Raw genomic sequence first — 17,421 nt, forward strand, 5'->3', positions numbered from 1 at the left:
CTGTTTCCAGTATCCTGAGGACCCCCCTTGGAGGGAATAAATAGTTCCCAGCAAGGCGGAATCACAGAAGCTGGGCGGTGTGCTGTATGCTTTTCAGCAGAGGAGGCTTTGAAAATAGAAGTGAGATGACATCTATTCAGTCTCATTCCATCTTGTTCTCTAATGTAACTCTAGAAGAGCTTGAGCAGTCCCTTTGAAACAACTTGCTCTGGAAAAAAATTGTGCAAGACCACAGATGCCTACACTTTCACAAGGATGACGCTCAGTGTAACCATTAAGCCCTACAGGAAAGTGTTATCTGTTTAAGAAGCAAGAGATACTTGGGATCCAGAAAGTTGGGGAAGTAAATTTGACCCGAGGTATTGCAGGCAGGTCTGGAATATCAGTATCAGTGGTTAAAAGATAAAAAACTTTGGCCACAATTCTACGAGGAACAGATGATTGAATTAGGACACTGGAGTTACAAAAACACTGTCAGTAGGCCAGTGAAGCCTTGGCAGGGAGAAGAAACTTCGGGGCAGATGCAAGCATATCTCTTGATTCCACTATCATGGCGTCATCTTTGAGTCAGAGGATTAATCTTTTACTCTACAATGACTACTTAACGAGCCATTTATTTTTTAATAGTTAATTCTATAAGATTTTTGGAAGAGAAAACAAATTGTGACTAACCTCAAATCCAACCCTACTCTTGTAGCTCTGTCCCAAGGAAAAAAACTGATTAGTGACATTGTAGCATCAAAACTAAAAGAGAGGGCTTCCCTGGTGGCACAGTGGTTAAGAATCCGCCTGCCAGTGCAGGGGACACGGGTTCGAGCCCTGGTCTGGGAAGATCCCACATGCCGCAGAGCAACTAAGCCCGTGCACCACAACTACTGAGCCTGCGCTCCAGAGCCCATGTGCCACAACTCCTGAAGCCCTGGCGCCTAGAGCCCATGCTCTGCAACAAGAAAAGCCACCACAATGAGAAGCCCGCGCACCGCAACGAAGAGTAGCCCCTGCTGACTGCAACTAGAGAAAGCCCGCACACAGCAACAAAGACCCACTGCAGCCAAAAATAAATAAATAAAATAAATAATAATAAAATAAAATAAAATAAAAGAGAGAATCATGCCAGGAACTAGGCATGGGTCATGAGTCTCTTCCTTTGGGTGCTTCTCTTCTAACTGTACCCCAGGCTGTGTGACTCCTTTTGCTCCTAGGATAATTTCTTCCAAGAAATTTCATTCAGTTCCTTCTTGGCTTTATAGGCCATACTGCTGAATTACAAACTTCCATCTCCAACCCAGACTTCTTCCCTGAACTCCAGATTCATGTATCCAATTATCTATTTAACTATCTAATTCATGTTGCAAACTTAACATGTGAAAACAGACATCTTCATTCTCAGATCCCAAACCTACTCCTCTCCCAGCCATTATAAATGGCACTTCCACCCACTCAGCTGCTAACCAAAAACTTACTGATTCCTCTCATTCTCTTATTCCTTATAGCCAATCCATCTGCAAGTTCTTTGCACTGTACTGCCAAAGGCTCTCATAATCTCTCTACTTCTCGCCAGGCCATCTGCCACCATGCACCATCTCTTGCCAGGATCAACAAAATGGCCTTGAAACTCACTTCTCTATTCCATTCTTGTCCTCCTCCATCCAATTTTATACATATAATCTTTAAAACATAATTGAGATCACTTCACCTCTCTATGGAATCCCTACTGTGGTCTTTCAAATGCACTAGATTAAAACAGGAACCCCTTAGCCACATCTGAGGTTCCTACATAATCTATCCCTACCAAACCAGCAAAACTCACGTGTTAGCAATCTCCTCTTCAGTCTCTCCATGCATGTCACACTCATCTTTCTTTTCATCAACGAAAACAAGCTCATTCCCACCTCAAGGCTTTGTAGTGCCGGTGTTATTTTCCTAAAATGTTAATGCTTCTGTTCTTCACATGCCTGCCTCCTTCTTGCCATTTGGGTCTCATTTTAAATGTCATCTCTTCAGAGACACCTTCTGTGTCCAGCCAATTCCGCATATCCTCCAGCCACTCCCTATCATCATCTCAAAGCAATGGCCACTACTCGAATATCTAATTATTTATTTACTTGTGTACATTTATTTTCGGTCTTGATCCTACTGAAATATAAGCTCCAGCAGTATAGGAAATTGTCTCCTTTCATGACCAGGTACTCTGCTCAGCACACGGTGAGTGCTCAGAAAATATTCACTAAAAGTCCTTGAATGAAAAAATGGTTATCTCAGGCTATCTCTCCTGTTTTGCTAGTTACATATGTCTTCTCTAATGGTCACTTGTAGACATGATTACTAAAGCTCACATCTCTTCAAACTTAACACAAATGAGAATAAACAAATAAGGGAAGATGAGAAAAGAAAATTAGAAATGGTGCTACAATTCCATCTTATAATTAAGCTGATGGTTGTATTATGATATTAAATAAAATGTCCTTTGTATAGCTGGAAAATGAATGACATATATTCATTAAAAATGTGTATTTCTTGAGTTAAAAAACAGTTTCTACATATTTATCAGAAAATTTTCAAAGTAGTTTCACAGGCCTTGCTTGGTATAATATACAGAACAAGAACACAGAACATTTTAATCTATATTTTAAAAGATCAACATTAACAATATAAATGAACATAAATAGCCTCTATTATGCTCCCCTCCTCAGAGACGGGTAAATAGTTGCATAGAATTTTATTAAGTCCAATTAAATTCTTGTATTTCTCAGAAATATTAAGAATTGCTACTGGCATGTTTATTCTTCTGCTTGAATGAAATGTTATTTAATTTTTTTTCCAATTGCAGCATAGCTATTACTAGAGTTAAGCACCTAAGGTACTATACATACTACACTATAATTTAATGCAGTTTTAAAGGATGAACAAGACATATCCCTTCTTGTAGGTATCTCTCATCATGTGAGAACACGCTGTTCGCATGCCATGCTTACTCTATGCATCTTTTCTCTTTCCAAATTCAAGTTCTGTTCTATAGGTGGGAAAGAAAATAGTGTTCATTTTCTTGAAAAGTGACACGAGAAAGTGAAAACCCAAGAACTAAAGGGAAAAGCATTCTTCCCTACCAGAAACATAAAATCTTTACTTCATGACAACTTCTGAATATTGTAATCTACTTCTTCAACCATTGCCAGTTTTTAACTTTTAAATTATATTTTCAGATGGGGGGGAATAAGATGCTTAAGAATATTATGGACAGTTTTCAGCAGTAGCTGAGACTGTGCAGTTATTCCTCTTTTACTAATTAAAGAAAAAACTGATGAGATAAGGAGAGTTAGAAGCCTTAAATATTGAAGGTTTAAAAATGAAATCAAGTTACATAAATGTAAAAGCTCTATTCTGATTTTATCATATCATTTAAGCTAAATGTCATATATATGCCATGGTTCTTATTTTATACACACACACACACACACACACACACGTGCCCCTGTATGTATAGTTTTATATGTGTAATTAGCTATAGTTAGAAATATCCTGAAAATTTGAGAAGTCTTTCCCCCAAAAGATCATTTGAATACCATGTAATTTACCACCACACTTCCAGCCTCTCACTTCCCTGGACTCCCATCTCACATTTCATCTTGCTTTAGCATTCACAGGCCCAAAGCTTCATATAGCTTCAAACACTATTAAGACTAATTCTCAGAAATGACATCATCATGATGGAGGCAAAGGAGACCACAACCTCTGCCTCTCCACAAAGATCAGCAATTAGACAGTTATCCACATACAAAAACAGCTCTGGGAGAGCTCTGGAGTCCACTTAAGAAACTTCAGCAATACAGTAGGAAAAAAAAAGCAAAAACCAAAACTGAGAGTAACTACACAAAAAGAGAAGGAAGACAGCTTAGTTTTGCCTTCATCATCCCATCCCCCCAACTGAGCAATGCTCAGCACCAAGAGAGAATGCCCCCGTAAGAAAGACTTTGCCTACCAGGAAAGGAAGAGTGGGGTGAATGACCAGCTTCCTCAGCCTTTTGGGGCACCGTACAAAATTCCCACTTTGATTTCACCCCGCTCAGACCAGCAAGGCTGAGATCCATAGAGACAGCTAGGAACAAAGAAAAAAAGCAGGGATACCAGTAGCAGCCATCTACTGGGAGTACTCATGGTTCGCAGTGACTTACTTTACAGATAAACTCAGCAGCTTTTGCCACTGAAGAAAGAACAAATGGCCACCAAAGCTGCGGGGAACCCCCTGGAGATTTCACCAGCTTTCACTCCGCAGGGACTCACACGGGCTGGCACTGGCTGCCTGAGTCTCTCCCCCTTCCCTTCCCAGCCCCTCCCCCCACCCCCTGCAAGAGCCCAGGAACTACCCCAGCAGCCAGCCCAGGCCTCTGCAGCTATGTCAAGGAAAAACACCAGCCTAGACCCCTGCAGCTGAACCCCATCACCAAATATATGTGCTCAGAGCTACTCACTCTGGCTATACATCTGCACACTGCCAGCCTGACACCTGTCACTAGCCTCTACTACCATTCCCATTCCGAGGAGGAGACTGAAGCCACGTAAAAGAATGTATGCCATAGCCAGGGCCCCCACAACTGCTTGTGGCCCCATATCAAACCCTATATTCTATCACTGGCTGTAACAGCTGGGCTTACCTGTAGCTAGCCCCTCCAGATGTTCACCCCAATACTCCCAACTCAACCCCCATCACCAACATCCACTGCCACGCATCCTTGGCAAGACACATCAGACATGGTAGTTCATGATGATAAACAGGGCCGCTGAAGCTACCAGTGTGCCTTCAGTTGGCCTAAGCCCTTGCTGCTTGCCCTGGTCCCAACCACTGCTTGTGTTTATGTAACAGGTCCATACCACTACACAGGCACATACAGCCACTTGGCCCCTACAGCCAAGTGTGTGCATTCCACTGGACCCTGGCCACCACCACTGCCTGGGTCCCTAGCTGCTGGATCTAGAATTCCCAACAGCCCTTGTAGACACTGTGGAACACATTGCATTTAGCCATGTAGACAAAGTCAGGTTTACCAAATATTGTGAAATTCAGATAGAAAGTTAAACAAACTAGTAACTCTGTAAAATAATAAGTAGCTAATAATTGCATATTAGAAAGCATGCTGGCATGAGAGTGGTAAATCATTTATAAGAACTAATTCCACTATACTGATTTTTATTAATGTTGATTTTCATTCATAATTTAATTTAAAAATCATGTATAGATAGCCTAAGTAGACAACGAAAGTTCTGCAATAATCAAATTGGACAGAACATCATTTTAAACATTAACAAATATGTACAGATAAGCATAAGATTTTAAACATCAAGAAGAAAAATGCCATAGACTAGTGGACAAGAGTTGTTTTTGAAAAGATAAACAAAATGGATAAATCTTTAGGTAGACTAAGAAAAACAGAGAGAAGACTAAAATAAAGTCAGAAATGAAAGAGGAGATGTTACAATGGACGCCACAGAAATACAAAAAATCATAAGAGACTTCGATTGACAGTTAAATGCCAACAAATGAGATAACCTAGAAGAAACAGACAAATTCCTAGAAATAAAGAACCTACCAAGACTGAATCATGACAAAACAGAAAACATGAATGGACAAATAACAAGTAAGGAGACTGAATCTAAAACCTCTCGACAAAGAAAAGCCAAGGACCAGATGGCTTCTTTGGTTAATTCTACCAAACATTTAAAGAAGAAGTAATGCCAAGTCTCCCAAATTATTCCAAAACATTGAAGAGGAGGAAAACTTCCAAATTCATTTTACAAGTCCAGCATTATCCTGATACCTAAGTCAGAAAAGGATACTACAAGAAAAGAAAATTACAGGCCAATATCCCTGATGAATATAGATGCAAAAATCCTCAACAAAATACTAGCAATCCAAATTCAACAGCACATTATAATGATCAAACATCATGATCAAGTGGGATTTATCTCTGAGATGCAAGCAAGGATGGTTCAACATACACAAATCAATAAATGTGATACACCATACCACAAAACAGAAGGAAAGACAAAAATCGTATGATCATTTCAATAGATGCAGACAAAGCATTTGACAAAATTCAACATATTTTCATGATGAAAATTCTCAACAAAGTAGGTATAGCAGGAATATACCTCAACATAAGAAAGGACACATAGGACAAGCTCACAGCTAATGTCATACTCAACGGTGAAAGGCGGAAAGCATTCCCTCTAACATCAGGAATAAGACAAGGGTGGCCATTCTCATCACTCTTATTCAATATAGTATTGGAAGTCGTGGCTAGAACAATAAAGGGCATCTGAACTGAAAAATAAAAATTGTTTCTATTTGCAAATCACATAATATTATATACAGAAAATCCTAAAGGCTCCACAAAAAAAACTATTAGAAATAATAAATGAATTCAGTAAAGTTGCAGGATACAAAATCAATACACAAAAATCAGTTGCAATTCTATACACAAACAATGAACTATTAGGAAGGAAAATTAAGGAAACAGTTCCATTTACAACTGCATCAAAAAGAATAAAATACCTAGGAATAAATTTTACCAAGGAGATGAAATGTCTACCCACTGAAAACTATAAGACATTGATGAGAGAAATTGAAGACACAAATAAATGGAAATATATCCTGTGTTGATGGATCAAAAGATGGCTAAAATTTTGATATTGCCCAAAGCCATCTACAGATGCAATGCAGTCTTTATGAAAATTCCAATGGCATTTTTATACAGAAATAGAAGAACAATCCTAAAATTCATACGGAACCACAAAAGACCCCAACTATCCAAAACATTTTTGAGAAAAAACAAAGCTGTAGGCACCATACTTTTTAATTTCAATCCATACTACAAAACTATATTAACCAAAACAGTATGCTATTGGCATAAAAACAGACACATAGGCCAATGCAAGAGAGCTGAGAGCCCAGAAATAAACCTTTGCACGTATGGTCAACTAACACTTGACAAGGGAGCCAAGAAAACTCAATAGGAAAAGCATAGTCTCTTTAATAAATGGTGTTGGGAAAACTAGATAACCACATGCACAAGAATGAAATTAGACCCCTTTCTTACACACCTCACAAAAAATTGGAAATGAGCTAAACACTTAAACATAAAAACTGAAACTGTAACAATCATAGAGGAAAGCATAGGGGAGAATCTCCCTGATACTGGTCTTGGCAAAAATTTTTGGATATGACACTGAAAGCACAAACAACAAAGGCAAAAATTAGTAAGAGGGACTACATCAAGCTAACTACATTTCTTTTGCTGTGCAGAAGCTTGTTAGCTTCTGCACAGCAAAAGAAATGATCAACAAAATGAAAAGGCAACGTAAGAAATGGGAGAAAATATTTGTAAATCACATGTCATGTAAGAAGTTAATATCCAAAATACATGAACTCATACAACTCTGTAGAAAAAAAAAATTTTAAATGGGCAGAGGAACTGAATAGACATTTTTCCAAAGACAGACAGACAAATGGTACATGTGCACTACAGTATTGCTTACCATATCTAAGATATGGAAAAAACATAAGTGGTCATCAGTGGATAAACGGACAAAGAAGATGTGGTCTGTATATACAAGGGAATATAATTCAGCCAAGAAAAGAAGGAAATCCTGCCATATGCAACAACATGCATGGACTTTGAGGGCATTATGCTAAGTGAGATATAAGTCAGACAGAGAAAGACAAATACTGTATGATATCATTTATATGTGGAATCTAAAAAAGCTGAACCCATAGAAACAATGAGTAGAATGATGTTTACCAGGGGCTGGAGACAGGAAAGATGGTAAGATGTTGCTCAAGAGTGATAAGGTGAACAAGGTCTTGGGATCTGATGTGCAGCATGTTAATAATACCGTATTATATAGTTGACAATGTTCTCACCACAAAAAATAAATAGTAATTACACAATGTAATTGAGGTGTTAGCTAACACTATGGTGGCAATAATTCTGCAATATATATCAAATCAGCATGCAGTACACCTTACTCTTTCACAATGTTATATATTAATCATATCTCAATATAGCTGTAAAAAAAATAAAAAGACTATCAGTTCTACTTACCCAAATCACTTAATACACCTCCAATAACTGTCATATAAACTTATCCAAAAAAAAGTTTTCATAAAAACAGCAATCCCACTCCTGGGCATATACCCAGAGAAAACCATAATTCGAAAAGATACATGCACCCCACTGTTCACTGCAGCACTATTTATAATAACCAGGACATGGAAGCTACCTAAATGTCCATAAATAGAGGAATGGATAAAGAAGATGTGGTACATATATACAATGGAATATTACTCAGCCATAAAAAGAACAAAATAATGCCATATGCAGCAACATGGATGGACCTAGAGATTGTCATACTAAGTAAAGTCAGACAGAGAAAGACAAATATCGTATGACATCACTTATATGTGGAATCTAAACAAAAATAAAGGGTACAAATGAACTAATTTACAAAACAGAAGTAGAGTCACAGATGTAGAAAACAAACAGGGTTGCCAGGGGATGAGGGGAGGAAGGATAAATTGGGAGACTGGGATTGACATATACACACTACTGTATACAAAAATAGATAACTAATGAGAACCTGCTATATACAGGGAACTCTACTCAATACTCTCTAATGGCCTGTATGGAAAAGAACCTAAAAAAAAAAAGAGTGGATATATGGATACCTATAACTGATTCACTTTGCTGTATACCTGAAACTAACACAACATTGTAAGTCAACTATACTCCAACAAAAATTAAATATATATATATACCTTTGTATTAATTTGCTAGAGCTGCCATCACAAAGTATCACAAAGTGGGTGGCTTTAACTACAAAAATTTATTTTCTCACAGTTCAGAAGCTAGAAGTCCATAACTAACGTGTTGGCAGGGTTGGCTTCCTCTGAGGCGTCCTCGCTTGGCTTATAGATAAATGGCCATCTTCTCCCTGTCTTTACATAATCTTCCCTCTTTGTATGTCTGTGTTCTGTATTCCTCTCCTTATATGGATACCAGTCATATTGGGTTAATGCCTACCCTAATGACCTCATTTTAACTTAATTACCTCTTTAAAGACCCTGTCTCTACATAGAGTCACATTCTATATGAATGGTTCAGAGAGACACAATTCAGTCCATAATAACTTTAAATGAATTTTTCAAAAGATAATTAGAAATAAAAGTCTATAAAATAAACAACTTCCAAATATCTTAATAAGAAACAGATAATACAAATGTACTTTAAAGTATCTGTGAATTACACAAAATTCAAAGTAGTTTCATGAAGAACATTAGAACACGGTTCTCTGCCACTTTGCTTCTTATCCTTTATACCTGAGGGAAGTTATGTTCTTTCATCATTCATTTATTAAATGATACATCCCAATCACACTGATTTCAAAAAGATTAAAGACTATAAGATCTACTTTTACAAAAGCGGAATGACATAAAAATATTTTCTCAATTTTGAGTTGATTGCATTCAGAATACTCTTATTTAAAATGGTAAGTCACAAAAAAAAACAGTTTTAAAGAACTTCTTTCCTTAATTACAATTGGGCACATGTTTGAAGACAGCTGAATACAGAATACAATAAGCTAAGGAATACTGAGGTATACATGTTAATATATAACTGAAGAATGATGCAGGTTACAAAATCAACATATGTCTCTTTAAATTTTTACATTTCAAGTACATAACTAAAAGCTGAAGACATTTTTGGTTTGTGTATGATAAAAGAACACCATTTTTTATTCCTAGAATGATAAGAAAGAACTTATACCAATGTTTAGCTTCAAGCGTTTCAGGCAATCATAAATTCCCCCTTGCTTTCTTTTTACTAGATATTTGCTGCCTAAAAAAGTGACTTTCCAGCCAACTGAAGCCCATCCATTAAAGTATTTCATTTTACAATTTTACTAATTGGGATATAAAAATTTATGAAATGCTTTAATACTTATCTTCTTTCTTCCCTCTTAAGGAGAGAACATGTATCCCCATTCTTTGAGTTTTCACAAGTAGGCATTTCCCTAAACACTTTCAGCATCCTGCCCAGTCCCTTACTCTTCCCTGTGGATTTGGAATGAATCACCTGTTAAGTAGGTGTCAATGCTTCTCAAGTGAGTTGAGCTAATATTTGAAAAGTACTTCAGAACGAGAGAATTGGCTTTTTCTCCCCTCTCCACGACACACAAAAACGGTAGTGATTCTTTGTAACTACATTTGCCATTTCCCATAGGTAGGCTGTATTAATGTCTAAATTGAGGAGCAAGCAGAAATATAAATCCCGCTTATCTATCAGACTTTCCCCATGTCCCCCAATATAGCTATATCAGTCATATAGGTGATATTTACATCTTCATCTATCTAACTCCTCTAATCTCTCCATTGTTTCTGAATCTGAGCAGGATAGAGGAGCATTATTGGTTGGATCCTATCAAAACCCATCACCCAGTTCATTGGCCAGGAACACTGAAAAATACATAAGGAGTAGAATTTGAGGAGACAAAATAATGTTCAATGTTTGAGGTTTGTCATGTGATGAAGCTAGCATATGAGGCTTTACACTTTGGGCTTCTGCACGTATAAACCATGAAAGTTCTTAATCTTGGCATTTGTAGTAGTTTATATTTTGTCATGCGGCCAGTTATTAAAATGGTTTGGTTAGCTTTTTACCTGGCATGGTCTGAAAGGATTGTTTTTTTTTTTTGTGGTATGTGGGCCTCTCACTACTGTGGCCTCTCCCGTTGCGGAGCACAGGCTCCGGACGCACAGGCTCAGAGGCCATGGCTCACGGGCGCAGCCGCTCCGTGGCATGTGGGATGTTCCCAGACCGGGGCACGAACCCGTGTCCCTTGCATCGGCAGGCAGACTCTCAACCACTGCGCCACCAGGGAAGCCCTAGGATTGCTTTTTAAAGTGGGTTTAGTAAGCACTGGTCACATATAATTTTTATTTTGGTGGATCACTGTAGCTTATCATGACTTTGTCCGTATCAGTGGCTGTTTATTGGCAGGAAAATGACTGTTCTGGTGCAGCATTAGGCTCTTTAGGAAGCAGACACAACTAATGGGAATATAACATTATAGGACACAAGAGAGTGTAATCCAAAGACTTTAAAATTTTTTAACGTGTGGAATGTTTTTTTCCTACATTTTCCTATGTTTCTCGGCCAGTTCTGCAGGGTGGAAGACCAGAACTTCAATGAGCTGAGTGCTCTAATTCTAGAAAGCACTAGTGATATTGTAGTTTTAAATGATCAGATTTCTTCTTTCAGTTTCAATACTACCAGTTTCAGCTCCAACACGTAAAGAGCTTTGAAGTTGTCACTTCCACCTTTACAACAAGAAGAAAAGCTCAACAAACTGAAAAGTGATGACTTTTCTTGGAGCCATCAGAGATTAGAAGTTGTAGGGCCAACCACCAACAATGAAATCTGGAGAGACAAGCAAGATGAATAAAGAATCACAGCCAAGATCTGCTGACCCAGAGTAAAAGCTGCTAGAGCCATAAACTGGTAGGAACACTGAATGGCAGTTTAGACAAATTGTGGAGGCTGCCTGTGGACTGGTATGAGAATGACAAAAATCCTGGGTCCACAGTCTTAGGCGTACCCTCAACACTCATGTGGGGTTTATCTCCAGGAACCACACCAGGTTCTCAGAGTGAAGGGCCAAAAAAGAGCCCCTCCCAATTCTAGCAATAGAGGAGAAAAGCAACCATAATAAAATACACCGAAAGGATTCTCCAGGAAAAAAGGCCTACTGTATTAACTGTGTCGGGTTATTTTCTGTATGCTAATGCTTTGACATCTTGAGGCCTTGTTGACCTCTTCCTGGTTTCAAATGCAAACCAACCAATCCAGAGACGACACCCCAACCACCTCCTTTATCAGGATCTCACGCTGCTGGCCAGTATCCATCTACCCTCATCACCCCAAAGCCAGGTAAAAGACAACCAGGGATAGACCCTATGCCCCAGAGTCCACTGAAAGTTTTCAAGGTAGCCAATACTAAGACTGTTTACCCACAGTAACAGACTGTTTTACTTCATCCACTCCTTTCCTTGGAAACCATAATAAAGGCTCTTACCCACCATTCTTCCTACTTCTTCTGCTTTATGACAGACTTTGGTACTTCCCCATGTACCCCCACACCCCCATGACATGGCATGTCCCTTCCTCTTGGGAACTGTGAGTAATTAACTATCTTTTCTTTTCTTTCTTTTTTTGGCCACGCCACACGGCATGTAGGATCTTAGTTCCCTGACCGGGGGTCAAACCTGTGCCCCCTACAGTGGTGGCATGGAGTCTTAACCGCCAGGGAAATCCTCCTAAACTATCTTTTCAATGGCAATCACGTCCAGGTAAGTTGGCCTAACTATATGTCAATTTTATTAATATACTATATTTTAAAACACCTATGTGGTAGGGAAAAGGCTTTGCTAGGGCCTACCTCACTCTTCCAATTACTTGAGTTACTACCCAACTCCAGCTCTCACTAACCTTCCTATCTCACATAAGGGGTGGGTGAGTGGAGAGACATAAGCCACGAAGCATCTGTGAAGTCATGGCCCTGGAACACAGGCCAACTAAAAGGCTGAGATTTAGTCATAAAATAATAGAACACGTTCCCTCCTCAGCAATTTACCACCACGTCAACAGGACTCCTGTGTAATAACAGTGGATTACAGCAAAAAGTGCTGCAAGGTATAGATTCTATTTAAAGAGGAGCTCTTAGAAGAGCACAAAGAAAACAAGAGGGACAAAATCAAGGATGCTAGAGGAATCTGAAGCCTCTGGCACTTTCAGCTACAGCAAACATTAACTATAGCCCAACTTCTAGTTAGATTAACATAAAACCTTGCCCTGAAAGTCAATACACATGAGTTCCTATTACCCAAGATACCATGTCTAAATTTTAACAAAAAAATCACAAGCCATGCTAAAAAGCAAGGAAAACAATATAGTCTGAAGGGACAAAGGAAGCATCAGAACCAGACCCATATAAGACACAGATTTTGGAATTATCAGACAGGTTATAATTAATATGTTAAGGGACCTACAGGAAAAAGTAGACAATATTCAAAACAGATAAGTAATGTAAGGTGAGAGCTAGAGAATCTAAGAAAAATCAAAAGGAAGTGCTAAAAATCGAAAACACTGTAACAAAAGTGAAAAATATTTTTGATGGGCTCATGAGGAGACTGGACACAGCAGACATAAGAGTCAGTGAGCTTGAAGATCCATCAGTAGAAACTTCTAAAACTGAAAGGCAAAGAGAAAAAACAGAATGAAAAATAAATGGTAAAATTTCAAAAGGCGTAACATATACATAATGGGAGTACCAGAATAAAGAGGAAAAAAAAAAGAACATCTGAAGTAATAAGGACTGAGAACATTAAACTAATAACAGACACCCAACTACAACTCCAGGAATCTCAGAGGAAACTCAGCATAATAAATACACACCCCAAAATATTCAAATTGCAGAAAACCAGAAACAACAAGGAAGATATTAAAAGAAACCAGAGAATACAAAACTTTACCTATAAAGGAATAAGGGTAAGAATTATACTGGACTTTTCTCCAGAAACCTTGTAAGCAAGAAGAAAATGGGTTAAAATATTGAAAGAAAAAAAAAAAACTTTCAACAACTTAGAATTCTACTTCCAGTGACTTTATCTTCAAAAGTTAAGCAGAAATTGTCTCTCAGATAAGCAAAAGCTTGAGAGAATGCATTGCCAGAAGACCTGTCCTACAAGAGATGTTAAAAAATGCTCTTCAGGGAGAAGGAAAATTATATAGTTACAAAACTTAGATTTACACAAAGACTGTCAGAGAAGGAATAAATAAAATCTTTTATTTTTCTTATTCTTGATTGAGAGCATAAGTGTTTATTTAAAATAATCATAGTGGAGGCATGGTCCTGCTTTCTCGGCTTGGCGAGCCTGTGAGGACGTGAGGTGCCGGGGCCGCCTGGCCACCAGGAGCCAAAGCAGGTCTGACGAGGGCACCAAGGTAACCCAGGAGACACCTCAGTGCTGGGCAAATGACCACTTCCCTTAGCCCCCAAGTCCCTCCTCCCCCACCTGGCCCCCAGCCCCTGCCTGTCCTGTCCTGTGTGGTGCGCTGGCCCACGCTGAGGTGCGCTGCAGGGAAACAAGGTTCTTTGGGTTGTGAAGACCAAGACAAAGCCGTGTGGATGACAGAGTCTAGGTGCTCTGGCCGGGTGTCAGGCCTGAGCCTATGAGGAGGCAGAGCCAAGTTCAGGACATTGGCCCACCAAAGACCTCCTGTCCCCATGTAATATCAAACAGTGAAAGCTCCCCCACAGATCTCCGTCTCAACACTAAGACCCAGCTCTACTCAACGAACAGCAAGCTACAGTGCTGGACAACCTATGCCAGACAACTAGCGAGACAGGAACAGAAACCCTTCCATTAGCAGAGAAGCTGCCTAAAATTATAAGTTCATAGACACCCCAAAACATACAACTGGACGTGGTCCTGCCCACCAGAAAGACAAGATCCAGCCTCATCCACCAGAACAGAGGCACCAGTTCCCTCCACCAGGAAGCCTACACAACCCACTGAACAAACCCTACCACTGGGAGCAGAAACCAAAAACAATGGCAACTATGAACCTGCAGCCTGTGAAAAGGAGACCACAAACACAGTAAGTTAAGAAAAATGAGAAGACAGAGAAATACACAGCAGATGAAGGAGCAAGGTAAAAACCCACCAGACGAAAAAATGAAAAGGAAATAGGCAGTGTACCTGAAAAAGAATTCAGAATAATGATAGTAAACATGATCCAAAATCTTGGAAATAGAATGGAGAAAACACAAGAAACGTTTAACAAGGACCTAGAAGAACTAAAGAGCAAACCAACAATGATGAACAACACAATGAATGAAATTAAAAATTCTCTAGAAGGAATCAATAACAGAATAACTGAGGCAGAAGAACAGATAAGTGACCTGGAAGATAAAATAGTGGAAATAACTACCACAGAGCCGAATAAAGAAAAAAGAATGAAAAGAATTGAGGACAGTCTCAGAGACCTCTGGGACAACATTAAATGCACCAACATTTGAATTATAGCGGTCCCAGAAGAAGAAGAGAGATAAAAAAGGGACTGAGAAAATATTTGAAGAAATTATACTTGAAAACTTCCCTAATATGGGTAAGGAAATAGTCAATCAAGTCCAGGAAGCACAGAGAGTCCCATACAGGATAAATTCAAGGAGAAACACGCCAAGACACATATTACTCAAGCTATCAAAAATTAAATACAAAGAAAAAATAATAAAAGCAGCAAGGGAAAAACAACAAATAACATACAAGGGAATCCCCATCAGGTTAACAGCTGATCTTTCAGCAGGAACTCAGCAAGCCAAAAGGGAGTGGCAGGACATACGTAAAGTGATGAAAGGGAAAAACCTAATACCAATATTACTCTACCCAGCAAGGATCTCATTTAGATTATATGGAAAAATTAAAAGCTTTACAGACCAGCAAAAGCTAAGAGAATTCAGCACCACCAAACCAGCTTTACAACAAATGCTAAAGGAACTTCTCTAGGCAGGAAACAAAAGAGAAGGAGAAGACCTACAATAACAAACCCAAAACAATTAAGAAAATGATAATAGGAACAACCATATCGATACCTACCTTAAATGTAAATGGATTAAATGCTCCAACCAAAAGACACAAACAGGCTGAATGGATACAAAAACAAGACCCATACATATGCTGTCTACAAGAGACCCACTTCAGACTTAGGGACACATACAGAATGAAAGTGAGGAGATGGAAAAAGGTATACCATGCATACGATAATCAAAAGACAGCTGGAGTAGCAATACTAATATCAGACAACTAGACTTTAAAATAAAAACTACTACAAGAGACAAAAGAGGACACCACATAATAATCAAGGGTGATCAATAATCAAGAAGAAGATATAACAATTGTAAATATTCAGGCACCCAACATAGGAACACCTCAATACATCAGGCAAATGCTAACATCCATAACAGGAGAAATGGACAGTACATAATAATAGTAGTGGACTTTAACACCCCACTTTCGCCAATGGAAAGAGCATCCAAAATGCAAATTAATAAGGAAACACAAGCTTTAAATGGTACATTAAACAAGATGGACTTAATTGATATTTATAGGACATTCCATCCAAAAACTGCAGATTACACTTTCTTCTCAAGTGCTCATGGAATATTACCCAGGATAGAACATACACTGGGTCACAAATGAACCTTGGTAAATTTAAGAAAACTGAAATTGTATCAAGTATCTATTCCGACCACAATGCTATGAGACTAGACATCAATTACAGGAAAAAATCTGTAAAAGATACATACACATGGAGGCTAAACAATACACTACTAAATAACCAAGAGATCACTGAAGAAATCAAAGAGGAAATCAAAAATACCTAGAAACAAATGACAATGAAAATACGATGACCCAAAACCTATGGGATGCAGCAAAAGCAGTTCTAAGAGGGAAGTTTATAGCAATACAATCCTACCTCAAGAAACAAGAAACATGAAACATCTCAAATAAATAACCTAACCTTACACCTAAAGCAATTAGAGAAAGAAAAACAAAAAAACCCAAAGTTAGCAGAAGGAAAGAAATCATAAAGATCAGATCAGAAAGAAAGGAAAAAGAAATGAAGGAAACGATAAAAAAAGATCAACAAAACTAAAAGCTTCTTCTTTGAGAAGATAAACAAAATTGATAAACCATTACCCAGATTCATCAAGAGAAAAAGGGAGAAGACGCAAATTAATAGAATTAGAAATGAAAAAGGAGAAGTAACAACTGACACTGCAGAAATACTATGGATCAGGAGAGATTACTACAAGCAACTATATGCCAATAAAATGGACAACTTGGAAGAAATGGACAAATTCCTAGACAAGCACAACCTTCAGAGACTGAACCAGGAAGAAATACAAAATATAAACAGACCAATCAAAAGCACTGAAATTGAGACTGTGACTAAAAATCTTCTAACAAACAAAAGCCCAGGACCAGATGGCTTCACAGGCGAATTCTATAAAGCGTTTGGAGAAGAGTTAACACCTATCCTTCTCAAACTCTTCCAAAATACAGCAGAGGGAGGCACACTGCAAACTCATTCTATGAGGCCACCATCACCCTGATACCAAAATCACACAAAGATGCCACAAAAAAACAAAACTACAGGCCAATATCACTGATGAACATAGATGCAAAAATCCTCAAAATACTAGCAAACAGAATCCAACAGCACATTAAAAGGATCATACACCATGATCAAGTGGGGTTTAGCCCAGGAATGCAAGGATTCTTCAAGATACGCAAATTAATAA

The sequence above is a fragment of the Phocoena phocoena genome, chromosome 6 (genome assembly GCF_963924675.1).
Source record: "Phocoena phocoena chromosome 6, mPhoPho1.1, whole genome shotgun sequence".
In the NCBI taxonomy this organism is placed as follows: Eukaryota; Metazoa; Chordata; class Mammalia; order Artiodactyla; family Phocoenidae; genus Phocoena; species Phocoena phocoena.